Source organism: Monodelphis domestica, chromosome 1, assembly GCF_027887165.1.
Source record: "Monodelphis domestica isolate mMonDom1 chromosome 1, mMonDom1.pri, whole genome shotgun sequence".
NCBI classification, from domain to species: domain Eukaryota; kingdom Metazoa; phylum Chordata; class Mammalia; order Didelphimorphia; family Didelphidae; genus Monodelphis; species Monodelphis domestica.
In genome coordinates, this window is record NC_077227.1 from 33,106,659 (window position 1) to 33,134,363 (window position 27,705).

Sequence of the window (27,705 nt, forward strand, 5' to 3'; positions counted from 1 at the left end):
ACTCCTGACAACTCAAATAGAGACTGGATATTCATTCGCCAAGGACGTTGTAGAAAGATTCCTACACTTAGTAGGGGGTAGGACTAGATATCCCTCCATCTCTAAGATTCTATGCTCCTCTGGGTGGGTTACAGAACTGAGAAAGATACTGTTGATGTGTTCAATGTCCACTGGGGAGTCAAAGTATAAAGATCACTTCCCTCCCCTAATCCTGAGGTTGGGAGAAGGGGACTTGAATCAGCCAGCAACTTGTTCAGAACCAACTCTACCAAAATGAAAAGCATGGATACATCTCCCCCTTTTTGCAGATGGAAGAGCTGAGGTCCATTGAGGGCAAGGGGTAACCCAAGATTCATCTATCAGTAAGAATTAATTTCTCTGTCTTCTACTTCTTTCCTTTAATTCCAGAAGTTCCAGACACCTGGAGGGCTCTCCAAGGTGCTGACCTGGACAATATCAACTAATTTGCAAGCATTTATTAAGTAAATATTATTTACCAAGTACTGTGCTAAGCACTGGGGATATAAGGAAAGGGGAAAACACAGTTCATGCCCTTAAGGAGCTCCCATTCTAATGGAAGGGCCAACATAGAAATATATGTAGGTTGTTGTTCAATTGAGGGATGCCATTTGTGACACCATTTGGCGTTTTCCTGGCAAAGATAGGCATTTTCTTCTTCAGTGCATTTGACAGATAAGGAAACTGAGGCAAATGGGATTAAGTGACTTGCCCAGGGTCACACAGCTAGAGATTGGATTTGAACTCAGGCCTTCCTGACTCCAGGGCTGGTACTCTATCCAAGGTACCACCTAGCTATTTATAGATAGCTATGTGCAAACAAAGTAGATACTAGGTAAATATAGAGCCTATATAAAATCATATGAGAAGGGAGACACTAGTAGCAGGGAGGATTGGGAAGGGGTTCCTTTAGAGGGATAGGTTTGAATTGTCTTGAATGAAGCCAGGGAAGCAAAGAGATAGAGCTGAGGATGGAGAAAATTCCAAGCATGGGAGACAGCCTGGGCAAAGATGCAGAAATAGGAAATGGATGGAGTGTTATTTTCAAGACACAGCAAGCAGAGTTGAACTGTAGAGTGTATGGAGGAGGGAAGGTATAAGAAGACTGGGAATGTAGGGAGGGGCCAAGTTATAAAGGGATTTAAATGCCAAACAGGAATTTATGTTTGTTCCTGGAAGTTCATGGGAGTTGTTGAAACTAACTGAGTAGGGGAGTGACTTTAGGAAAATCACTTCAGAATCTAGTGACTGGAGTAGGGAGAAAGTTCAGGCAGGGGCATCTTATGCAACCTTCTTGTGATTCATAGCATGTGTTTGTGAGATAGAATTCCAGGGTCAGTCTCTGGACAGGTTTTTGACTCTTATCTGTAACCGAGATTAAGATTGAAAATGGGGCAGCTGAGTGACTCAGTGGATACAGTCAGGTCCAGAGGCAGGAGGTCCTGGGTTCAAATTTGACCTTTGACACTTCCTAGCTGTGTGACTCTGGGCAAGTCACTTATCCCCCATTACCTAGCCCTTACCACTCTTCTCCCTTGGAACCAAGACTTAGCATTGATTCTAAGACAGAAGGTAAGGGTTTCAAAAAAAGAAAGAAGATTGAATTTGATATTGGTATCAGGGCTCAGTCTATGCCCAGGATTAGGGATCTGTTTGTGATCAGAAGCAAAGGTGAGTCTAAGAGGCTATGATGGTTTGAGACTGTCTTTCTCCAGGGATAGGTCCTACTCTATGATCAGACCACTGGACATCCCACTGACTGGATAAGTCACATCTGGACCTAGCCAACATCAACTTGGGACACCAAAGTTTAAATGATAACAACACTCCATCTCAAGAGAAGTTTGTTCTTGAAGTTCATTTGTCACAAGCTAAAATGAACCTGTAACCTTGACCTTCCTTAGCTTCATACCCTAAATGCACATCTTATCCATTATAGTCGCCTTCTTCATCTATAACTCCCTCCTCATTTTCCAGGGAGTAAAGTTAATCATTTCCTGTCTCCTTCAGGTTAGGGAGGTGGGGAGGGGTGTGACGTGACTCTCCCTAAACTGGGGAAGCAGCTGCTGCTACCACCTTCCCCACATCTCAAGAGTGGGTGGAGTGAGCCCCAAATAGACTGCACGTGGCTTGGAGACCCTCCAGAATGTGGGAGAAATGGGAGCTGGCACCCTGCTTAGGCATTTATCTGCCAGTCCTCGGTCCAGACTAGCCACTCCAGGCAGTCCTCAGATAAGCACAGGGTCTGAAAAGGTGACCTTTCTCAAATTAGCTCCCCAGTGAGGCCCCTGTGGTGAACCTACTCACCTAGCACCCTCCCTCTGCCACAGCAAGCCCAATTTAGAGGAGATTCTTCCTATCAACAGAAAGAAAACAGAGAATAATAAGCATAGCAGCTGACATTTCTATCATCTCTTAATGGGCAATAAGGACTTCTTATTCATTCTCTTCTCTTGTTTTTACAACTATCCTCTGAGGTATGCCAGAAAGGGATTATTATTCCCATTTTACAGATAAGGAAAGTAGTGGATGGAGAAAGAAGAATTCAGAATTCAACCTTTCCTAGTTTTTTCATAATTCATCACCATCTTTTTTTTTCAATTCAAAATACCTTTATCAAGCACCAACTCTGTGCCAGTCACTGTGCTGGAAGCTGGAGATAAAAAGACAGTCCTTGCCTTCAAGGAGCATACATTCTATTGGGGGATAAGGGTGGGAAACTTGTAGACTGAAAAATAAACACAAAATACATATGAAGCAGAGGTTTTTTGTTTGCTTTTGGTGGCAAGTGACTGGGGGTTGGTGGGTAGGAGTGATGAGCAAATGGGTAAATCCTAAAGAATGTCTTGTCAGAGGTGGCATTTGAGCCTCGAAGAGGGCATGGATTCTAAGACATGGAGGTAAATAGGGGAGCATCCTCCTTAAAGAGGCTTTGGTAATGGAGGCTAGAAAGAATGTGGTTGAAGTGGACCTCAGCTAGGTCAGTATGCCTGGAATGTAGCCTACTGGGAAGATGGGAGGGGGACTTTGACTGCTAAAAACTCTCCTGGCTATCTTTATCTGTGCTCCCTTTCTCTTCTGAAGTCTTTCCCATAACCATGACTGTCCCTTGTTTCTTGATGTTTCCCCCACATACTTTTCATTTATTCAATAGACTAAGCTTTCCAAGAGCAGGATCAGTGTTACTGGCTTTTTGTATGCCCATTATGGTATGCAAGACCCTACACATGCCAGATGCCTTGGAAATGATTCTTCAAATTGAATGACTGTTGTTGTATTGTTTAAACAGGATGTGAACTGTCTCAGTTACTGCTCTGATGACTGACAACTAATTCCTGCCAAAGAGGAGCATTTGAATTTAGTCTGTGATGCTCCAAAAGGGTAGAACTGAGGATAGTGGGTAGGAGTCAGGAAGTCATAGATTTCAACTTTCAACAATTAGCAAAGAGGGATGCTTCTTGAAGTAGTGAGCTCCCTGTCACTGAATATCAGCAGAACCTCCATGACCACCACTCGTGGGGTATCCTGGGAGGATTCAAATAGTGAATGGTGGTGAATCAAGTAGGTGCAGGAGGAGGTGATCTATGAGGTGTCCTTCCAGTCTGAGGTTCTGTATTTGCTGCCACCAGTTAACTAAGGTGTTAGCAGCTAAGGCTGACAGCATGACCTCCCTTTTTTTTTTAGACACAAGGGATCATGGCATTTTGAAAGAAGACTCTGGAAGTAAAGAAAAAACCATTCTGGATCTAAATTGAGCAGTGAAGTGAGGTGACAGGAGATGGGGCCAGTGTTCTGTGGTGGGGGCCTTTCATCAATTGCCTCAAGAGCGGCCAATTATTCTGGGGGATGCCAAGGCTAGCTTTGAGCCTTCCTGCTCCTACTTCATTCAGCCTCTGGGGCAGGCTAAGGATAAAGGCTGTTTCTTTCTCAGAATAGACCCCAGATTTAGTCAGGAGAATGGGTTCTCCTGCCATGGAGCATCTGGTAACGACTGTGTAACCACCCCTGTCAATTTTCCAGGTACCCCAACTGCTTGCCTTTATATAGAACTTACAGGTAATAAAGTACTTTCCTAAATGTTTACCCATATAAAATTGGTTTCAGATGGCTTACTGTCACAGGAAGGGGGAATGAGAAGGAGGAAATTTGGAAATGACAACTTAAAAATGTTAAAGATGATTTTTATATGTATTTGGAGAAAAATGTATTGTTTAAACAATACTTCTCTAACAATGACTCAGTGAAGTTGGGAGGATAAGAATTACCCCCATTTTCTAGATAGGTAAATTCAGGCTGACCAGAGTTAAATTACTGGCCCAAGATCACACAGCTACTGAGTAGTGTCACTGGTGCTCAAACCCAGGTCTCTGGACTTCCAGACTCCTACTTTTTCCTTTAGAACAAATTGCTTCCCCAAGGCAGGGTCTGCTTGGTCTCTGTTTCTTATCAAAGACAATGCCTCAGGAGGTCTTGTTACCAATAATAGCTCCCATTCCTGTGGCCCTAAAGGTGTAAGGAACACTTTCCTAGTGTCTGGAGCCCAGCGGGGCAGGAATTCCTACTCTCATTATATAGGTGAAGAAACAAAGGCTTAGGGGGACTGATTTGTCCACAGACGTGGGAGGGGTCTCCCTACTTTAGGTCTAGCAGGCTTCCCAGTATAGCCTCCAAAATGGGGGCTCATGGAGAACTAAAAGCCTTCCTCCCCACCTGCTCCCCGGTGCTGCATCTGGTGGGGTCTTAGGAGAACTGACTGAGGGAAGACTAAAAAGACCACACCGGGGTTCCTGGACCTAGAGCTGGAAGGGGATCACCCAGTCTAGCCTTATTTGACAGATAAGGAAACTGAGACCCGTAGAGCTTCAGTGACTTGCCCACCCGGTTATGTAGCACTAGTGACTAGTGTTATTCTGTCCACCGATTAATCAGAGGTAGGTGTGTGTGTGTGTGTGTGTGTGTGTGTGTGTGTGTGTGTGTGTGCGCGCCTGTGCATTGGGTCCAGGAACACGGAGCCGAAGAAACAGGTATCGGTGGGGGGAAAAAAAAGAGCAAGGAGCCCCTCGTTCCCTCCCACTGCAGAGGGGGCATCTGGCAACCAGCCTTCTTTAGAAGTCTCCGGCGACTGGGCTCCGTGCTAAGCCTATTTATAACCCCCGACACGTACATATCTGGCTATTTTGGTGTCCCTCCGCCTACTGAGGGGGAGGGGGAGAAAGTAGTCCATCTAAAAATATAACCCAAAAAAATCAAAATGCCAGGGAAAGATGTGTCTCGTTCCCTTGTCTCCCGCCCCCGCTCTCCCCTTCTTACCTCAGAGCCTTTTCAATTGGATTTGAAACAAGAAGGGAATGATAAAAACATCACCTCATATTAGCACTGCACTTAAATGCATTTAAGAGCCCTTTTCTATCCTTTCTCTCATTTCCTCCTCAGAAATCCCTAGGAGTAAGGCAGGCCAGGTGTGTTTACAGATTGAGAAATCTGTGCCCAGAGAGGTTAAGTTACTTGCCAGAGGTCACACAGTAAATGGATCTCTGAGCCAAGATTAGCTATGAGGTCTCTGGGATATTTGCCCTGTGGTCTTCTTGCTGTATGTTAATTCAGTTACCTCAGGATATGCTGAAATGACAGCCCACTCATTTCCCAGTTTTCACACTGCCACCTCCCCCTCCTCCATTTCATTTGATCAGTCTTCAAGTTGCCCATTTCCTTCCCTCAAGTCAATTTTTATAGCCCCTCTCTTTTCCTCCAAGGTCTCCCTGTTCCATTTATTAATCCATGGCTGGGTGAACAGCTCCCTTCTTTCCGAAGAGGCTGAGTGCTTTCTTCCTGGACCCAAGGATCATTCCTTGGCTTTGGGTTGAAGTTACTCTCCATGTCATTACCTGAACCCCAGCTCAGTATTGTCTGGGGATTTCACCTTCAGAAATCCCTCGAACTCAATTCTTCCATTTTGAACACACAGATCAACTGTTCTTACAAATTTTCACTCCTCCTTTCCTTTTCATGTATTCTTTGATAGCAGGTGAAGAATGTTCCCATTTTAAGCAGCCCAGCCCTGGCTCTCTTCTTAAAGTCTCTATTCCTTTTATTAATCTTCATCCTTCTTGACCTTTCTGCAGCAACTGACATTAGTGACCACCATTTCCCTCTTATATACTCTCCCTTCACTGGATTTTCATGATACTTTTCTTGTTCTTCTACCTGTATGCCTGCTTATTCCTTCTTATTCTTCTCTTCTGGACCATCATCCATGTACCACCTGCCATGTATAGGTTTATCCCCTGTTCTGAGTCCACTTCCTTATACTCTCCTCTTGGTGATCTCATCAGCTTCCATGGGTCCATTGATCAACTCTATACAGATGACTTCAAAACCTGTATAGACTTTTGTAGGCTCCTCATCATTAATTTCCCTCCTGAGCTCCAGTCCTGTATTACCAATTGCCTATTAGGCATTTATTATTATTTTTTCAATCATATATAGAAACAATTTTTGACAATTGTTTTTTAACATTTAAAAATTCAGATTTTTCTCCCTCCCTCCATGATGCAGTGAGTAGTCTGATATAGGTTATACCCAGACTTTTATATAAAATATATTTCCATATTACTCATGTCACGATAGAAGACACATCACACATACAATAGAAATCTCATGAAGGACATAAAGGTGAAGATGGCATGCTTTAATCTGCACTCAGTCTCCAATAGTTCCTTCTTTGGCTGTAGATAGCATTTTCCTCATGAGTCCCTCGTACTTATCTTGGAGACTTGCTTTGCTGATAACAGCTGAAGTCCTTCACAGTTGATCATTGTATTTCTGCAAATGTATACATTATTCTCCAGATTCTGCTCACTTCACTTTGCATCTGTTCATGTAAGTCTTTCCAGGTTTTTCTGAACTCATTCTGCTCATTGTTCCTTATGGCACCATCTTACTAGACATTTGAAATAGATGTCCCATATGCACCTCAAATTGGCAATGCCCCAAGTAAAACCCATCTTTCCTCTGAAATCAACTCCTCTGCTTCTACTGAGGATACTCCTATCCCCCCAGTCACTCAGATTCACAACCTCAGTCATCCTTGATTTTTCCCTCACCCTCACATCTCCTATCTGGTCAACTGCTTATGTCTCATCCATCCTATTACTGCTATATGTATTTGGCCCCTTCTTTCTACTTACACAAGCCACTATCCTACTTCAAGCCTTCATGACCTCTCCAATAGACTATTGCAATAGCCTTCTTATTGGCTTCCCAACTCCAGATTCTCTTCTCTCTCTAAAGCATTCTCTGCACAGATGCCATATTGGTTTTGTTTTTGTTTTCAAGTATTTTTAGTGATTTTTTAATTGAAAATTTTTATTTAATTAATTAATTTAGAACATTTTTCCATGTTTACATGATTCATGTTCTTTCCTTCCTCTCCTCCCTCCATGCACAATTCCACTGGGTTTTACTTGTGTCATTGATCAAGACTTATTTATAGGTGCCATATTAATACTCCTACAAGAGTATTAATCCTATAGATCAAGCGAGGCATGCCACTTTCTTGCTCAAAAAGCTCCAGTACCTTCCTCTTGAAGCTGGGCTAAAATGCCACCTCCTTTGTGTGGCATTGAATGACCTTCATAATCCAAGCCTTCCTTTGCAGACTTATTATACTTTTCCTCTTCTTCATGCACTCCAGCTCCACCCCAGCCCCCACCTATGGTGAGGCAGCTAAGTGGCGAAGTAGGTATCTGGCTAGATCTGGGCTCAGAAAATCCTGAATTCCAATCTAGGCTTAGACACTTACTAGATGACTTTCGACTGGCTCAGCTTCCTCAGCAGTAAAATGTGAATAAAAATATTACCTACCTCTCAGAGTAGTTGTGAGGATCAAATGAGCTATTTGTAAGTACCAAGCACAATCCATGGCATACAGTAGGCAATTAAAATGCTTATTCGCTTCTCTTTCCTTCTCTCTCCACCTCCTCCTACTCCAAAGAAAAGCTAGCTTCCTCCCAAGCTCAGGTCAAGAGCCACTTCCTTCGAGAGACCTTTCATGATTTTCTTAGTTGCTAATACCAGGCTCTCCGACTCCTGCAAAGTATCTTGAATTTCCGTTGCATAAGTAGCAGGATTACACAGATCACCAATCTCACCTATAGGTCACCCTTCAGCCTTCTCCTGGCCAGTTTCTATGGTTAATATCATCAAGTTCTCTGAATAAGGCAACCAATAATCAAGCAAAACATTCACACCTCACGCAAGGAGAGACTATCAGTGCTGAAGCAAAATCCGAGTTATGCATGTGTGGGTGCACATGTATATGAACACATACACATATATTCAATTTGATAAACATTAAGCATCTACTATGCGCCGCTCACTGTGATAAGTACACATATATTTCCTCATTAATTAAGACAATTTCAGCATATTTCCTTATGAATCAACTAAATTCAAACCCTCCACCCAAGTTCATCAAATATTAATTATTTTATAAACAGAAGAAACCTCCTTCCCCAATAGTAGTTACTCATGTCTCTATATTAAATCCTCTAGCCTCCTAGGAGTAAATATTAAATTTTCTGAATATACAATTTATTAATAATGAAATCAATAATGAAACAAAAGCACAAATAACTATTTATTATATTTTTATCGAGGACAAAGATCATGGCAAGAGTTGACTCAAATTTTCACTAAAGACAGACAACTTCTCTTCACTTCTGAGAACACAGCACTACATCATTTAATTCATTCAGGAAAACAAAATCTCTTTGCAGGAATCCTTGCCATCTTCTTTGCAAGATAAATGTGTAATCATTTTATAAAGGAAATGGGGGGCAGCTGGGTAGATCAGTGGATTGAGAGCCAGGCCTAGAGATGGGAGGTGCTAGGTTCAAAACTGGCCTCAGATACTTCCCAGCTGTGTGACTCTGGGCAAGTCCTTTAACTCCAATTGCTTGACCCTTACCACTTCCTTGGAATCAATACCCAGTATTGATTCTAAAATGGAAGGTAAGGGTTTGAAAGGAAGGAAGGAAGAAAAGAAGGAAGGAGGAAAAAAGAAAGGAAGAATGGAAGAAAGGAAGAAAGAAAGGAAAGAAGGGAAGGAGGGAAGGAGGGAGGAAGGAAGGAAATATTTCCATCTACTTTCTGTTCTTTCCTGATATCTTTCTAGAATTGACAAGAAAATGGTATATTCAGTTTCTTTCAAGCTATTTTAAAAAAATAAATATTTTTGATATCTTTTGTTTTTTACACCACCAAATTTTTCACCATGCCCTTTGCCAGGAAAGTTGTCCCATATAACAAAGCATTTAAACCTCATTTTTTTTATTATTATATTTTATTTGATCATTTCCAAGCATTATTCATTAAAGACAAAGATCATTTTCTTTTCCTCCCCCCCCCCCCATAGCCGACGCGTAAATCCACTGGGCATTACATGTTTTCTTGATTTGAACCCATTGCTTTGTTGATAGTATTTGCATTAGAGTGTTCATTTAGAGTCTCTCCTCTGTCATGTCTCCTCAACCGCTGTATTCAGGCAGTTGCTTTTCCTCGGTGTTTCCACTCCCGTAGTTAAACCTCACTTTTAATAGTCTCTCTCTCTCTCTGTCTCTCTGTCTGTCTGTCTGTCTGTCTGTCTCTCTCTGTCTCTGTCTCTCCGTCTCTGTCTCTGTCTCTCTGTCTCTCTCTCTCCAGAATCGTTCTTCATAAAATTCTCTGTAATGTGTCTTCATAAAAGAATGGTTGAGGCAGTTAGAACAGGAAAGGCATTTCCCCTTACCCCCCTTTTGGCTGTCTTCTCCACAGGTTATTTTTACAGGTCAAGGTTAAACTCACAAACCCCTTGATCCCATAGGGACAAACACCATAGAAGCAGTTACAACTCTAATTCCTAGCTTCTCTGCTTTTAAGGAGAAAGTAATAGTGTCTCTGCTTTCTGTAGGAGAAATAATGGTCTCACCTGTATGTCCCCCAAACAATATAAACTCCTTGAGAGAAGGGATAGGTTCACTTTTGTCTTTGTATTTTTGGCACCTACTATAGTGCCTAAAATACAATAGTTGTTGAAGAAATACTTGCTAACTTATATTCTCCTTTCCCCCCAAAGCTCCAAACGTTTTTAGAGTTGAATCCTTGCCTCCTCTCTCTAACCCCCCATCACCACAAGAGATTCCCAACCTGCCATTTATAATCACCATTCCCCCTTTATCAATGTGTCATCTCTTCCTAGACTTTTCCTCTCTCTGCCCCTCAGTTTTCTTAGCTGCAAAATGCAGACATAAAATTAAAATAGGGTTCTTAACTTTTTATGTCATGGACCCCTTTGGCAGGCTGGTGAAATTTAAGGACTCCTTTTCAGAATTTTTAAAATGTCTACAGCAATGTTGAAATAAAGTTATTAAAGCAGATGTTTGAAAGTTTCTGATTGAGTCCCCACATTGTAGGAGCTCTTTGGTTCCCTCCAGCCATAAGTCCTCAGACCCTCTGAAACTCAGATTTCTCTCCTTGACACAGACAACACTGACACAGACCAACAAAACACATTTTAGCCCGTGAATGTCTTCAGCTCTGTTCGTTTTCAGTTGTTGTGGACTCGATCAGAGTAGACATATCCCCCAAACTCATATGTGGATTTCAGAAAAAAGGATTGTTTGCTACAAGAAAGATGGTGATGTTTGGATTTTAGGACCAGCAACATCTGCAAGTGTTGGAACTGGAATAGGGAGGAGGGAAACGGAGAAATTCAGTAAGTAAGCAATGTAGGAGCTTGCACTTGAGGTTCATCACTGACTTTCTGTGGGACCTTGGTGGGAGGTGCTTTGCCCTCTCTGGTCTTCATTTTTTCTATCTGTGAAAGAGATGGAGAACATGACACCCTATCAGACTTGGGCAGCCTCCCTTTCCTTAACCCTAACCATGGAGGCCACTACCTGCCCAACTGCTGTTTTGATTGAAGGGAAGAAAAGCAGATGAGGAGTAAGTGGTAGAGAGAAGGCAGAAGTTCACCTTTGATTCTCCTACACCTTTGCTAGAGTCAGGGACAGGCTGCTTATCTGGCCAGGGACAAAAGTCTGGGAAATTATTGGGTCAACTGTCAATCAGCAAAACTCGGGTGAATCTCCCCGTGTTCCCAGATCAGGGCTAGGTAGGGGAAGCAGAAGGAAGACACATCTTCTTTGCCCTTGAGAGTTCCCAGTCTGCCTAGGAGAATGTGTAATATTCTGAACACAGTATAAAACCGAGCACAACTTGACCAGTTGTATTCCACCCAGTGCCCTAGAAGTCAAAACTAGAGAGGTGGAAGGGAGTTATGGATAGATGGGCACCATTTTACAGATGAGAAAACTGAACCTGAGAGAGATAAAGTGACTTTTCCAGAATCAGACATTTAATGTCTGAGGCCAGGTTTGCACTGAGGTCCTTCTAACCCCAAAGCTGGTGTTCTATCCACTGAATTGTTTAGCTGCTCCAAGATTTCCTTGTTATTGTGGAGGGCACCATGATCTTCCTAGTCACCCTAGCCCCAAATCAAGGCTGTCCTTGTCTTTCTTACCCGCTCCACATATGCACTCTGTTGCCCAAACCAATCATTTCTCCCTTCACAAAAACTTCTCTCATCCTTCTCCTTCTCTCTCATTCACCACCTCCCTAACTCAGGTCATTATCACTTCTTGCCTGGATGACTGAAAGAGGCTAATGAGCATCTCCCTTCTCCTTGAGTCTCTCCTCTCTCCCTTCTCTCCTCTAGTGCTGCCATGGCGGTATCCCCAAAGCCACAATCTGACCATGTCACCCACCCCCCATTCTAGTGATTCTCTATTACCTCCAGGAACAAATACGATTTCATGTATATCTAATCTTTTCAAAAGGTATATTTAGGCTTAAATTTTATGAGGCACAGAATTACTAGTTTAGTAGCACATATTCCTAACTTGTATGTGGTTAGAGGGTCCCTGATCCCTACCATTTTTTACTAATAGGCATGTACGATCCAAAAAGTTTGGAGATACTCCTTTGCAGAGAAGGGATGTACATAGGTATAGAACATTGTATATATTTCTCCCAACTTTTTCAATGTATTAATTGATTTTGATGATTTTTTCTCTTTTTTCTTTAATAATTCTTAGTTATTATATCACTCTGGGAGGGAGAAAGATATTGGGAGAAATCTTAGTGATATTAAAACAAAAGATATAATAGATATTCTTTTAAAAAAGCTAACTAAAATTTATTTTATAAAAGACTTAAAAAAAACTACTGCCTTAGAAGTCATCTAGTCCAAGTCCCTCATTTTACAGATGTGGAAACTGAGGCCTGAAAAGTTTTAATGGCTTTTCTAAAATATCCAAAACTCAGAGTAGAGTCAGGATTTGAGTACAGGTCTTCAATTCCAAATCCAGTTCTCTGTCTCTTTGTCCCTCTGTCTTACTGTTTCTATCTCTGTGTCTCTATCTCTGTCTGTCTGTCTGTCTCTCTCTCACACACACACACACACACACACACACACACATCAAAAAACAAAACACCCCCCACCATTATTTTAGAGAAAGAGAACTCGATTTGAAGTTGGAAGACCTGTGTGACCTTGGCAAATTACTTCATCTCTGGGAGGCTGTTTTTTTCCTCTACAAGTGAAGGTCTCTTGGGTAAGTCCCAGCTCTCACCTTCTGTGCATATGTTTTTCTTTCTCTCCTCCCCATTTCATTTCTCCCACAAATGTGGCACAAGGGATGGGACTTGGTACATGCTCAGTATATGTCAGTCTGGTTATCTCCTGTGCAAGAAGAGTCTTGTCTCCCCAACCAGACTGAGAGGCTCTTGAGGGCAGGGACCTGGCAATTCCCCAAACATCTATTACATGTCTATTATGTCTAAGGCACCGTACTGCACGTGGTGGAAGCCCAAGTCTTCTCATCTTGTCTCAGCAGCCAGACTGAGAGCTCCCCAAGCACAGGAGCCTCAGGCTTTTCCTCTTGTCTCTCAGTATAATAAGACCCAGAATTGGGATGCACAGGAAGACTTAGCCCATTCTTAGTGAATGGAGAAGAATTGGGATGAAGAGATTTACTCAATCTCAGTTGTATTGGCTCTAAAATGAGGGGACTGGACTCAACGACCTCTCAGATCCCGTCTAGCACTGTCATGCCATGATCTGAAATCAGTTTTTGGTTTTCCCCAGGAGTTTCTGAGAGCATGGATTTGGAGACAGTGGATCTGGGTCCAAGTTTCCTCTCTCACTTACTATCCAAATGATGCTAGATCAATCACTTAACCACCTTTAGAATCAGTTTCCAGATCTTTAAAATTAAAAGTTAGAATAGATCGAGGTTCTTCTTAAACTGGGGACTCTGAGCTTTTATTTTTGAACTTTTAATTTAAATTTTAAACTTAGAATGACCTTCCTTTGTAATCTTAAGGATTTTATTTTATGCATTTAAAATATGATTTGGAGAAATGGTCCATAGGTTTCGCTAGAATGCCAAAGAAGTTCATGACATACACACACAAAAGGCAAAGAGCCTGTGTTCTCTATGGCCTCCAGGGTACTGGCCAGCTCTGGACCTATGATCCTATGATCCATCATCCAAGTCCAGAGGCTTGACTCTATTTAACTAGTGGCTTTGTGATTCTCAGGTAGGACACAGTAAAAAGTTCTGGGTTCTGAATCTGAGGATCTGATTTCAAGGGCCTCAGTTTCTCCATCTGTACAATGAAGGGGTTGAACCAGATGATTTCTAAGCTCTCTCCCAGCTGCCATATACCATGTTCTGAGGTCCCTGCCATCTCTAAATCCTTGGATCTTATAATCCTGCAAGCGAACTGGGTTACAGAGTCCAGTCAGACTTGTTTTATGGGGGGGCATTAGCAGGCCATTTAAAAAATGCTGTCGAGACACTTTGCCAGGATCCTATTTAAGACGTACTAAAAACTAAGCGTCTCTTTCACGGGAAAAACGGCCATGCACCAAAATAAAATATTTCCCAAGGCCTCGCCTACTCATATACAGTCCTGCGAGTTCAGTGCCAAGCAAACAGAAACCCTGTCTCCCCTCTTCCCAGCTCTCTCCCCAGCCTCCTCTGAGGGGTATTGGATGGGTTGAATTTGTCATCATTTCCCAGGTAACACTCTGGGAGGACCAAGTCCCTGGGATGGGTTTCTCTGGGTGATTTAGAACCATAGACTGGTGGTGCTGGAATGGGCCATAGAGACTGTCAAGACTCAGTTCCTCTCATCATTTTATAGTGGAAGAGACTGAGGCTGGGGAGTGGGATTGGCTTATTGAAGGGCAAAAGCTAGTGAAGGGCACCACTCAGGACTAGAGCCAGGTCTCCGGCATTCATGATAGGACTACATCTTGGCTGTCTGGCTTACTTCTCCCCCTTTCTTTAAATTGCTCCCCAAAATTACAAATGATCATGGAGCTATGTAACCTTGGGTAAGACATTTTCCCTCTTTAAACCTTGGTTTCCTCCTCTGTAAATTGTGTGTGAGAGACTCAAAAGATCTCCAAAATTCTATATAATTCTAATGTCTTCTGCAGTCCTAGTAATCTAGGGGTCATAAGAATAAAAGATTACATTACTACAGGACCAAGAGTTCTGGATAGATAGATAGATAGATAGATAGATAGATAGATAGATAGATAGATAGATAGATAGATGGATAAATGGATGGATGGATGGATGGATAGATAGATAGATAGATAGATAGATAGATAGATAGATAGATAGATAGATAGATAGATTATGATCCTTACCCTAACCATGTGAGAAAAGTGCTATTATGATTCCTACTTTATAAATTAGGAAACAGAGACTGAGAGGTGGTTGGATTTGTTCAGGGTCATACAGTGAGGAAAAATTTGAGGCAGGATTTGAACTGGGGTCTTCTGAAACCCAAGACTCCCATTTATACTCTCTCTCTCTCTCTCTCTCTCTCTCTCTCTCTCTCTCTCTCTCTCTCTCTCTCTCTCTTTCTCTCTCTCTCTTTCTCTCTCTCTCCTCTTCTCTTTCTTCTATTTCTCTCTCAGCAGAAATTTATTTGCATATTGTTTTCCCCATTAGAATGTGAATTCCTTGAGTGGAGGGGCCATATTCTTGATTTTCTCTGTCTTCCCGGGGATTCGAAAAGTACCTGCCACAAAATAAGAGCTGAATAAATGTTTGTGGGTGGGGAGGGAGCAGCTGGGTGACTTAGTGGTTTAAGAGCCAGGCCTAGACACAGGATGTCCTGGGTTCAAATCTAGATTCAGACACTTCCCGGCTATGTGATCCCAGATCTCTTAACCCCCAATGCCTAACCCTTACTACTCTTCTGTCTTTGCACCAATACACATTATTGATTCTAAGACGGAAGATAAAGGGTTAAGGAAAAATAAATGTTTCTTGCCTGAATGGCCCTTCCTCATTTTCTCCCAGCTGCTATTCCAGGACAAATATTCATGACCATTTGCCTAAACTACTGCAAAGACTCCTAAAGTCTTTCTGTTTCCATTCTCTGGAGAAGGTTCTTTGTCTCTATGAAGAAGGCGTCTCTATGTCCTTTCCTCTTATTCTTTTCTTAACTGTGCAGTCTGGCTTCCAGTCTCATTATTCAACTGAAATGGCTCTCTCCAAAGTTACTAATGATGCCTTAATTGCCAAATCTAATGGCCTTTTCCCAATCCTCATTCTTCTTGACCTCTCTGCAGCCTTTGGTACCGTCAATCATCCTCTTTGCCTTGATAGTCTGGTCTCTCTCATTTTTTTTGGTGGCACTGCTCTCTCCTGGTTCTCCTCCTCCCTGTCTGACCAGTCCATAGTGTGCCTTGATGGATCTTCATTCAGGTCATACCTGTTAACTATGGATATCCCCCAAGACTCTGTCCTTGTCCCTTTTCTCCCTCTATATTATTTAGCTTGGTGATCTCATCAACCCCCATGGTTTTAGTGATCATTTCTATGAAGATGATTTTTCAGATCTATTTGTCAAGCCCTAACCTCTCCACTTACCTCCAATCTCATATGCCCAATTGCCCATTAGATGTCTTGAATTGGGTGGCTTAGAGACATCTTAAAAATGTTTTTAAAACTGAACTCATTATCTTTCCCCAAAACCTGTTAAAGACAACACCATTCTCCCTGCCACCTCACTTTTGTCAACCACCCCTCCCCTATCCAATTAATCAATTGTCAAGTTTTATCAAATTTACCTTCATAGCGTCCCTCACATGCACCTCTTTTTTTATCCTTTGACAGTGCTACCACTGGGGGCAAATCCTCCTCACTTAGGACTACTGTAGTAGTCTTCTGGTTGACTTCCCTGCCCCAAGTCTCTCTCCACTTCAGTTCATCCTTCACTCAGCCATCCAACTGTTCTTCCTTTAGTGCAGGTCTGGCCAAGTCATTCCTCTGTTTAGATAAACTCCAGTGACTTGTGGTTACCTCAGAAATCAAACAGAAGGCTTCTGTTTAGCTTTTAAAACCCTTCGTAGCCTTGGCCCTTTCTGCCTTTCCATTCTTCCAACACCTTACTCTCCCACCATCTTCTCTGATCCAGGAATACTAGCCTCCTTGACAATGCATGAATAAGACACTCTATCATCTGCCTGCAGGCATTTTCATTGGCTTGCTCCATGCAGGGAATGCTCTCTGTCCCTATCTCATCCTCCAAAGTTCCACCAAGAAGCCTTTCTTAGTTCACCTTAATGTCTTCACTCTGAGATGATCACCACTGTATTCCTGTATATGGTTTATTTCTACACAATAGTTTTCATGTTGTCTCCCCCATTAAACTGTGCTCCTTCATGGCAGGGACTATTTTTGCCCTTTCTTTATATCCTCAATTCTTAGCATGGCACCAAGCTCACAATAAGTGTTTAATAAATAAATGTCTTTGAACTGATCCTCTTCTCCATTTTATCCTTCCCTTGTTGCCAACCATCCCAACCATTCCATTCCTTTGTTCACAAATCATCATGGTGATGCAGAATTGAATTTAGAATCAGAGAACAGAAAGGAGACCATTTCAGACCAAATGGGATTGGGAGGAGTATTAGATAAGTGGGAAGAGTACTAGATTTTGGAGTTTGGGGACTTGGGTTCAAATCTTGGCTCTCCCACTTTCTAGCTCTATGACTTTGGGCAAGTCAAAGAAGTCATTTCACCTCTATAGGCTTCAACTTTCTCATTAGGATGTGCTTAGTGGTCTCTTAAAAGTTCCTTCTGGGGGGTAGCTGGGTGGCTCAGTGGATTGAGAGCCAGACCCAGAGATGGGAGGTCCTGGGTTCAAATCTGGTTTCAGACACTTCTTACCTGTGTTAACCAGGGTAAGTCACTTGACCCCCATTGCCAAGCTCTTACCACTCTTCTGCCTTGGAACCAATACACAGTATTGGTTATAAGATAGATGGTAAAGGTTTCATTTAAAAAATTCCTTCTAAATCTAAATTAATAAGCCTGTGAGCTTAAGGTTGATCTTTCCATAGCAACTATTATTAAATATATGATTGTAGGACCTACATCTATTTACAAATTTCTGAAGTTAGGAAGTGTTTTCCTTACTCACACTATTCTCCCCAAATCTGGACATTAGGGCAGGAAGGCCACTTGGATATAGACCAAGACAAATAAAAACAAATGGTAACTAAAAAAAGATAGAATACGAATGTGTTTCTAATTTAAATTAGAAGGAATTCCAACAGAATCCATTAGAAATGTACTTAAAAGTACTATAATTATACTTAAAAGAATCAGAAATATATTTCCACTTGAAACATTAGAAATGATAAAGACATATATATCTTGAAATAGCTATAAATGCATTTCCACTAGAATAAAAATTACCATTGAAGATTTTTTCTCCAAAAAAAAAAGAAAGAAAAAGAAAAGAATTCCTTGCAGGGTGCCTTGTATTCATTCCCTGGTCATGGTATAGAACTTGTTCCTCTAGAGATAGCACAGATGAAATACTGATCCTACAGGGAAAGAAAGAAATTTTTTCTCACCCCATATACTTCCACCTATAATAAGCTCCCCCTGGGGAGTTTCCCTCTATTCATATTCATTTTATTTTTTAAGCCTCAGTGTGTCCTTGTCTATAAAATGGGACTAAATGTATTTCTTTTTCAACAAGTTTTTGAAAGGATCAGATGAATGATGAGAGTGGTCCATATAAAGTTTCCATGGCAATGATCCTTAGTATTCTGTGGTATACAAGATAGCATCATGTAGTCAAAAAGTCATTTGACTTGGATTCAGGAAGACCTAGGTTCAGATTCATAGTGGTGTGATTTTGGCAAATCACTTACCTTTCCATTCCTCAGTTTCCTCATCTGTAGAGTGAAGATGTTTGACTTTATTGTCTAAAATCCAGCTATGGATTTATGATTTTAAGGTAAACTCTATTCAACAGAATGACAAAGCAAACAAGAAAGCTAATGTGATCTTTATTATCTCCATTTTGTTTTTGGTCCAAGATTTGTGTTTTAGGAGGAGAAAAATCCCTTCTACCAGTGCAATTCAGTCAGTACTTCCCTGCAATTTATATTCCTAAAGAGTTGCCCTGGGCATTGAGAGATTAAGGGACTTGTCCAGGATCACAGTTAGTATTTATCACCAGTAAGACTTAAATTTAGGTCTTCAGGACTACAAGGTTATCCCTTTATGTAATAGGGTAGGCTGCCTTCCTGTGATCTTTGGCTATTTTGAAGGAATTGCAGGGTCCAGAAGGGGATGATGGTGTTGGTAGTTATACCCTTGATGTCTTCTGCCTTTGTTAAGTCCAAGCCTCGAACATTGAATTCAGGTCTAGACATCGTATTCCAGAGGAAGGTGACCTGACTGGTGAAGAGACAAAAAGTCATGCCATTGAGGACATACTGCAGCCATTAGAATGTTTAGCTGAATGATAAATAAGGGATATTTATCTGATGGTTTAAGATTTAAAAGCACTTTACATACATTAATGCATTTGATCTTCCTGACAATCTTATGATTTGATTGTTGTTATTTTCATCCCTATATTACAGAGGAGGAAATTAAGGCTTAAAAAGCCTATGGACTGTGGCAGGTGAAAGATGAAATGATTGAGGAAACAAAAGTTCAATCTTGTGAGCACATCGATTTATTAAGCAATGCATGCCAATCATCCAACAAATCTGGAGCAGGTCCCTTCCTCAACTTAGGGCTACACTATGACTATGGGGGGGGGGACAGACCTTTATATATTGAAAACAACTGATCAAGTAAGACCAATTACTTGAAAGGAAACAATTCAACACTAGATAAGCTGCTTTCTATTTGGATGATAGGTTAGGGACTTTCCAAGTTGGGAGGAAGAAAGTGAACAGACCCAACTCCCTGAATTCAAGAAAACACGTGTCCTGCTCCTCTCAAGCATCTGTAAAGAATCAAAGAAACCTGGAGATAATAACCGATCGATCACTATGGGGCCATCTTTCAGATAAGACAAAGAAAGGGGTTGCTTGAGAGGTGTAATTATGAGAAAATGTCTTGCATCAAATTTAGGCTCTGATTATGTTTCTGGTTAACATACCCTAGGACCTTGGCGGAGTCACTTCTAACGGTTCGGAAGGTTAAGGGTCTAAACATTCCAACATCTAAAAGTTCAGGTACAGATAGTTCTGTTTCTCAGCCCTGCAGGACTCGATTCAAACAATGCAATAAGGTTTTCTTCCGGTTCCCACAATTGAATAAAGTTTTCTCCCAAGACAGAATTTACACTAGAGCCAATATAGAACGGAAATGGAACTAGCAGAATTGAGTCACAAGATAGAATCAATGTGGTTCACTCAGTTCCCACAATTAACCATTTGTTGTCCAAAGCTCTTCATTTTCTCATGAATCTCACAGTTTTGATTTAGGGGAGCCCCCTCCCCCCCAGATCACTTATCCAACTTATAGAATTAGCCAATTCCATAAGGTGTTTTTCTCCCACATAATCAGAATCAGAATCATGTCAGGTTACAAATTAAACTCCTTAGAAGGACTAATTTTGAGAAGGTAGATTTTAAATGTTACCAAGGTAATGGAGAAAACTTAAACAGAAACAGAAACCCTATAAAATAAAAGGGCAAAACAATACAGTAATGGTCATCAAGATTAGCTAACATCAAGTCTCCTTGTATCCTAATCCCCTCAATTTCTCACAGGCCACAGGATGAATAGGTTTTTGAGACAAGATTTATATCTGGCTCTTCCTGACTCTTAAATCCAGTGCATAGAATACAATAACCTTGTGTTTGATGAAACCAAAGACACCAACTATTGGGGTTAGAACTTTGTAATCACAAAAACTTTTCAGATAATTGGAAAGCGGTCCTGTAGAAAGTAGGAACAGAACAACATTCACAGCACGTGCCAAGGAAAACCCAACTGGATGAATGACAGACATAAAAGAGAACATCATAAAATTATAAGTAAATATACAAATAAAAGAAGTAGCATCCTAAAGGAATGAGGAAGAAATCACCTGCTATATCGATTGATAGGGGAAAGTTTGTGACAAACAGGATATGGAGAGGATCCTGGAAGGTATAATGGACAATTTTCATTATGCCAAATTAAAAAGGGGTTGCATAGACAAAACCAACATAGTGAAAATTAGAACAGAAACTGGCAAATATGGGAGGAAACTGAACATTTCTTTGATGAAGGTCTCATTTCTAATCTATAGGCAACCAATTGAAATTGATAAGAACAACAAAATAGGAACAGGCAGTTTTCAGATGAAGAAATCGAAGCTATCAAGAGATATATGAAAAGTGTTCTAAATGACTAATAATTAGAGATTTTCACATTTTGAAAAACTCTGAGATTCCATCTCATGACCATCAGCTTGACAAACGTGGCAAAAGAGGAAAACGGCGAAGAGCAGAGGAGCTATCTATGAGAAAGTGGGCACCTTATTAATGCACCCTTGGTAGAGTTATCAACTGGTCCATTCATTCTGGAGAGCAACATGGAACTAAACCCTAAAAGTTATTAAACTATACATACCTTTTAACCCAGAAATCCCATCACTAGATCTATACCCTAAAGAGATGAAAGGAGGATAAACTCCTATGTACAAAAATATAGTAGCTCTTTTTGGGGGGGGGCAAAGAATTGAATACTCCAAGTGGAGAATGGCTAAAAAAACAATATGGCATAAAAATGTGATATAATATGGCCATGTTTTGTTTTAAACCCTTACCTTCCGTCTTGGAGTCAATACTCAGTATTGGCTCCAAGGCAGAAGAGTGGTTAGGCAATGGGGGTCAAGTGACTTGCCCAGGGTCACACAGCTGGGAAGTGTCTAAGGCCAGATTTGAACCTAGGACCTCCCGTCTCTAGGGCTGGCTCTCAATCCACTGAGCTACCCAGCTGCCCCCTTAATATGGCCATGTTTTAAGAAATAAAAGGACTGTTTTCAGAGAAACAATGAGAAAACTGGTATGAACTGATGAGAGTAAAGTGAGTAGAACAAGAGAATCATTTGTGTAATAACAATGTTATAAATATAAAAAATAATTTTGACAGACTCAGGACCTCTGATCAGTCCAATGACCTTCACACTTCCAGAGGTCTCATGATAAAACATACTACCTCATTTTCAGATAGAAATATGATAGACTCAGAGTATGCACACACATACACACACATACACATATAGATAATGTGGGGCTAGATGGAGGTGGAGGGAAGAGAAGACATTTTTCTTAATTGAATAAAATATAATTTAATTGACAAATAAATTCAGTGTGCTATTTAGTTAACAAGCATTTATTAACCATTTACTAAATCTACTGCTTCTCAGAGGAGAACAGAAATCTTGGACAGTGGGAGACATCCAAGCACGGTGCAATAGAAAGTCTTGGCCATCCTAGGTCCAGAGTTCAAATTTGCTTCAGATACTAATTACCGATATGATCTCAGGCAAGGAATTTCTCATGGGAGGGGGGGCTCAGTGTCTTCTTCTATAAAGTGAGGGGTTGGACTTAAAGACCTCTAAAGCTCCTATAAAGGTAAGGCATGAGGTATGAAGTATTTAAAAGATTATCATGTTGAAAAGGGATTAAAAGAGTGGCGATCAGGAGAGGAAAGGTAGGGAAAAGAAGGGCTTGTCTTCCACAAGCCTGTGTGGATGCACAGAAGCCCACAGGGTCCTGGTATCTGGGGCTAGGGCCAGTGAATGGGCAGCAAGGGCAGCTGAAGCCACAGGGAACCTGAGAGGGGTAAGGACCAGAGGAAAGGGATAGAGGAGGGAATGGTGGAAGAGATGGAAAAGAGAGAGGAAGAACCAGTGACTACAGGAAAACCGAATGAGGAGAAAGATGGTGTGACAGAGAGATGGAATGGTTGTAGGGAAGAGGGAGCATAAGGGGAAAGAGAAGGGAGAGAGTCTAAGGAGATAGAGGGGAGGTAGAGGAGAAGAGAGGTGAGTGAGAAATCATGAGAAGAAAAGACAAAGACAGAAAGGGAGAGGAGAGATGGGAAAGGGAGGTAGAGATGGAGGGGGGGAAGGGAAGGCTAAAAAGCCATGCATAGAGTTGTGCTCCTCATGGTGCCCTGATGCCTGTGTTCCCAGGACCTAGCCTTTGACAGCTCCTGGGTCCCTAATTCTGCTTCCAGGCTACTCTCACCCAAGCAACTCTTTGAAGGAGTAAGAGTGGGGCATCTACTTTGTACTCAATTCCCTGATTGTATTTAGGGAGGAGAAAGAACAGGCAAAGGAACAGGCAAGTCAGGGAGAGGGGGGAAGGAAAAAAAATCACTTGCTTTATTTAATTATGACTGATTGTGACAGCCAGCATCTTTAGTCTGAAAAGTATCTATGGGGTAAGGGCTGCTTTTCTCAATCGGGATAATTATGTTAATTAAAATGCTTTCTTTATAGCAGTTCTGATTAATAAAAACAGTTCTACTGCTCTCTTTAAACACTCTAACCTTCTGTTGCACGGGAAATCGGGCCCTTTTTCAACAATTTATGACTTTTCTAGCGGATTCCAAGGAGGGCACCCTGCTGCCACCGGGGGAGGAGGGCTCATCTTCCACAGGCCACTAGCCTGTGTGGACACACAGAAGGCCACGGGGCCCTTGTGTCTGGGGCTGGGGCCAGGGAGTGGGCAGTAGGAGCAGCTGAAGCCACAGAGGACTCTAGAGGGTGGAGGACCAGAGGAGGGACCGGGCAGCTTTGGTGGACCCATTCGACTGGGGGAGGAGACTAGGGATGGGAATTCTTGATCCTGGGCTGTGTGGCTTCCAGGGAATAAGCACACTACTTATTTTTTGAATTGTTTATTTCTTGAGAAAGTACAGGAATAACGAACAAGCTCCCAATTAAAGAAAATTACATGTAGGGAAAGTAGCTGGACAGACGGGCATGGAGGTGGTGAGCAAAATGGAGATGGGCCTTCCTTTCTGCCCCCTGATCACCAGTGTGGAGGTGGGCATGATTGGGAAGATGGCACCCATGAGGGGAGGGCCAATGGCCAGGAAAAAGCAATCAGGCTCACAGCTCTGTAAAAAACTCTTATGTGTCCAAAGTACTTTGAAAGATTACAAAGACAGGAAATGCAAGTTTTAGCATTCCCATTTTATGGATGAGAGGATCGAGGCCTTACTATGACTTCTACCTTTAGTTGGATACTTTTCTTCTTCTTTCTAGAACCTTGGACTCCAGCCCTGGGTCCTTCAGCTCTCATCCACTCTCTCCCCACGTCATGGGCTGATTTCTCTCATTAGAATGTCAGTTCCTTCTAGGTTATAAGCTTGTAGCCCCACTGGGCACCCCGATGGCCCCAGCCTTGTGATGGTCATCTACCCAAGCTTTAGCTCTTGTCATCCTACCATGTTATGTCTCTCTTCCCCAATGGATATAGGATGTATGCTTGGGGAAGCAGGTGGGTGATGGGGGCAATTGGAAGAGATTCAATCCCTCACTTGCCTGTGAGTGTTCTTGCACCTAGGAAAATGGGATCCTGACTCAGGTCTAAGGGAGGATGCATTTCCCCCTGCCTTGAGGGGGTTCCCCTTTGGAGAAGACCAACACAGAGACCCTTGGCCTGAGGATGAAAGCCTAGTCCTGTCATCAAGGAGCTCCAGGGCTGTTGTGGAAAGGGGACAATGGCTTGTAAATCTCTCTGGTGTGGGTGCCCATTATCCTCTCCTCTTGCCCTTCTTGGTTTGGAAGTTTGGTAGCTCCAGATTGGCCAAGAAAGACCTTCTCCCTTCTGAGCTCATCTCCAAGGGTATAATTAGAAGTTTGTCTCCTTGGACTACATTTCCCAGCATTCCTTTTTTGTGCCCATGTTGCATCCTTCCGTTTTTGAAGGTAAGTTTGTGTAGCTCTGTCCTCTGTCACTGTCTTCCCCCACTTTTGTGGTCCGGGAAACTGTTTTTTACACAGGTTATTTTATTCCTTTACTTTAAGTGATTATTAATAAATATTAAAAATATAATACTAGGAATGATCAGATATTAATTTTTAATTTTACAGGCTTCCCAAGGGAGTTGGAGTGGGCAGACAGGCTACCTCTCTTCACTTATCCTGGGCCAGCTGGGCCCAGCTTCCAAGTCTCACTTTCCATCTTTCCATCCCAAATCCCAGGACTCTCTTGGTCTTCCTGGTACAGACAGGGAACCTATCAGTGAGAGACAGGAGCCATTCATCTTCCTTGATCACAAGTAAGCTACAGCCCCTAGCCCCAAGACCTTGCGCACTGCCTGTAATAGAAATAAAAAGCCTGGGCTGCCAGTCCCCAAGCACTGCTTATTGGGGCCTCCAGAATGAAAAGACATGGGACCCTCCACTGCTTCTTTGTCAGTGAATAGATGAGATGCTTTCCTCAATTCCCTGGTCGGTTGTTGGCCCCGTGCCTAAGTGGGGATGGAATCATAAGCATTTGGAACTGGAAGGGACCTCAGCAATCATCAGGAATCTTGGGTCCATTTCTGGGGGTCACAGTTTGGGAAGGGTATCAGATGTCCAGAGGAGAGTGACCTGCATGGAAAGGAGAGTCAAAAACGGAATCATTGAAGGAAGTGGAAATATTTAGCTTAGAGAAAAGAAGGACATGATCGCTGTCTACAGGTATTTGGAAGGCTGTCATGTAGAAGAGATTAAATTTGTTCTGCCTGGTCTCAGAGGGCAGAACTAGGAAATAATGAGTAGAAGTTGCCAAGACAGAGATTTCAGCAAGATAGAAAGAGAAACTCCCTAACAATTGAAGACAGCTACATGGCTCAGTGGGCAGTGAGGAAGACCTGAATTCAGATCTGACCTCAGACACCTATCAGTTGTGTGACTCTGGATAACTTATTTGATGTCTGCCTTAGTTTCCTCAACTATAAAATGGGGATAATAATAGCAACTATTTCATAGGGTGGGCAACTAGCCGGTCCAGTGGATAGAGCACCGGACCTGGACTCAGGGACACCTGAGTTCAAATCCAGCTTCAGACACTTACTAGCTATGGGATCCTGGGCAACTCTGCTTGCCTCAATTTTTTTTCATCTGTAAAATGAGGTGGAGAAGGAAATGGTAAACACTCCAGCATCTCTGCCAAGAAAATCCCAAATGGGATCATGAAGAGTTGGACATGAGTGAACAACAAGATGCCATAAGGTTGTTACGTGAATGAAATGAGATAACATTTGTAAGGCATTTAGTACAGTGTCTAACAGAACTAGTATATAAATTCTGATTTCTACATAATGATCTATAAATGCTATTTCTTTCCTTTTCCTTGAATAAGAGATGTCCACAAGTGGAGTGTTATGCCTGGGAAGGTAGTAAGTTGCCCATCTGTAGAAGTCTTCAGTCACAGGCTAGATGTTCTTTCATTGGGAAAGCTATAGAGTAGATATTAGACTAGAGAGCCTGCTCCGCTGGGTGTTGAGCTAGAGGACATCTCAGGGTTTGGGGTTTGTTTGTTTGTTTTTTGTCTTGAAATCCTGTGAATCTATAAGTTATGGAGGTTATTATGAGGCTACAAAGATGGCGACTACGTAAAGCTCCATCCCTGGAACGTGTCCTATGAACGTCAGCTATTATTATTGCAGTTGAACAATGAGATTAACCTGAGGCGGCACGTTGCCTTGAAATTTCAAGTCACTGGACCTAAAATACAGAGGAATCTGTGGATGGGGGGAGGGAAATGGGGTAGTTCATTTAACATCCCTAATTCTCATCTTTTGTACCTGCTGCATGGGGATGATAGCACCCAGGACAGAATAAACAGGTGCAGAGCCCCTAAAACAAAGCCCTACCCCTGGCTCCAAGGGGTGTGGGATCCGCCAGGTGGAGGGTGGGAAGATGGGCTGCAGCTGGACTTCCTCACAATAGCCAATCATTGAATTGCTGTCCAACAAAGCACTGCACTTACCCTTCTTCCACTACAACCTGACACTTCTCAATTCTATCCCCTCCTGCTGCTGGCCAATTTTCTAACCTTCTCCCTTCTGATCCTTAAGTTAGCACTTCAGAGCTTTTATAACCTACCCCCAGTCCTGGCACTCAAGACAGGAGCTGCACAGCTGCCACTGGGAAAACTCTAAACTAGGCTTTCCCCGGTGTCTCTCCACCCTTTGAAGATCATTGGCTTCACAGACCTAGAAGTAGCCTGAGTTCAAGTGTTCTCTCTAATATACACTGACTGTGTGACTCTGGGAAAGCCACTTAACTTCAGTGTCCCAAGCAGCTCTCTAAAGGAAGGGGAGGGACGAGCATTAAAAAACAACAATCCTTACCTTCTATCTTAGAATCAATACTGTGCATTAGTACCAAAGCAGAGGGAGTAAGGGCTAGACAATGAGGGTTAAGTGACTTGCCCAGAGTCATACAGCTAGAAAGTATCTGAGGTCAGATTTGAACCCAGGACCACTGACTCTACTAGATCTCAATCCACTGAGCCACCTTGTTGCCCCTGGAACAAGCATTTCTTAAGGACCTACTATGTGTACCAGACATTTCCATAGGTTCTTTACAAATATTATCTTTTTTTGACCTAAGATGATAAATGACAAAGGAAAGGATTATGCGAATTGGTAGAGGGAGGGAGTTCCTCCTCTGGGACTCTTTATATCCAGGAAATCACAGACTTGGTTAAAAAAATAATAATCTACAATTCTTCAGTCATTTCAACCATGTCCAACTCTTTGTGACTCCATTGGAGTTTTCTCGTCAAAGATAAAGGAGTGGTTTGCCATTTCCTTCTCCAGCTTATTTTACAGATGAAGAACTAAAGCTGATAGGGATAAGTGACTCTTCCAGGGTCATATGAATAGTGTCTGAGGCTGAATTTGAATTCAGGAAGATGAGTCTTCCTGACTTCAGGCCCAATACTCGATCTACTGTCCTTCATTTGATGTATGTATACCTCCCTCATGAGGTTGTTGCGAAGATATGATGAGATAATGCAAGTTAAGTGCTTTGCCAACCTTAAAGTACTCTGTCAGTGGATGGTATCAATTACTGTTATTGCTCACATCCTCTCTAGATACCTCCTCCTGAGGTGGAGGTAACCCTGGATTCTGGAAGATTTTGCAAGGAGAGCAAAAATGTGGGCAGCTTCCACTGAACAGAAGAGACCTGGGAGTCTTCCCCCACTGATAGATTGTGTGTCCCAAGTTGTGGGACCAGGGTAGCTGAGTGTGAAGAGGCTCATCACTGAGAGTTGGCCCCACTAGGTGATGGATT

The 27,705-nt window shown here is 42.2% G+C and overlaps 1 protein-coding gene across 6 annotated transcripts in view; it reads left to right on the forward strand.

Moving 5' to 3' along the window:
• Nucleotides 1–27,705, forward strand: part of LINGO1 (leucine rich repeat and Ig domain containing 1) — a 515,479-nt gene that overhangs the window by 194,706 nt on the left and 293,068 nt on the right. The window lies entirely within an intron of this gene.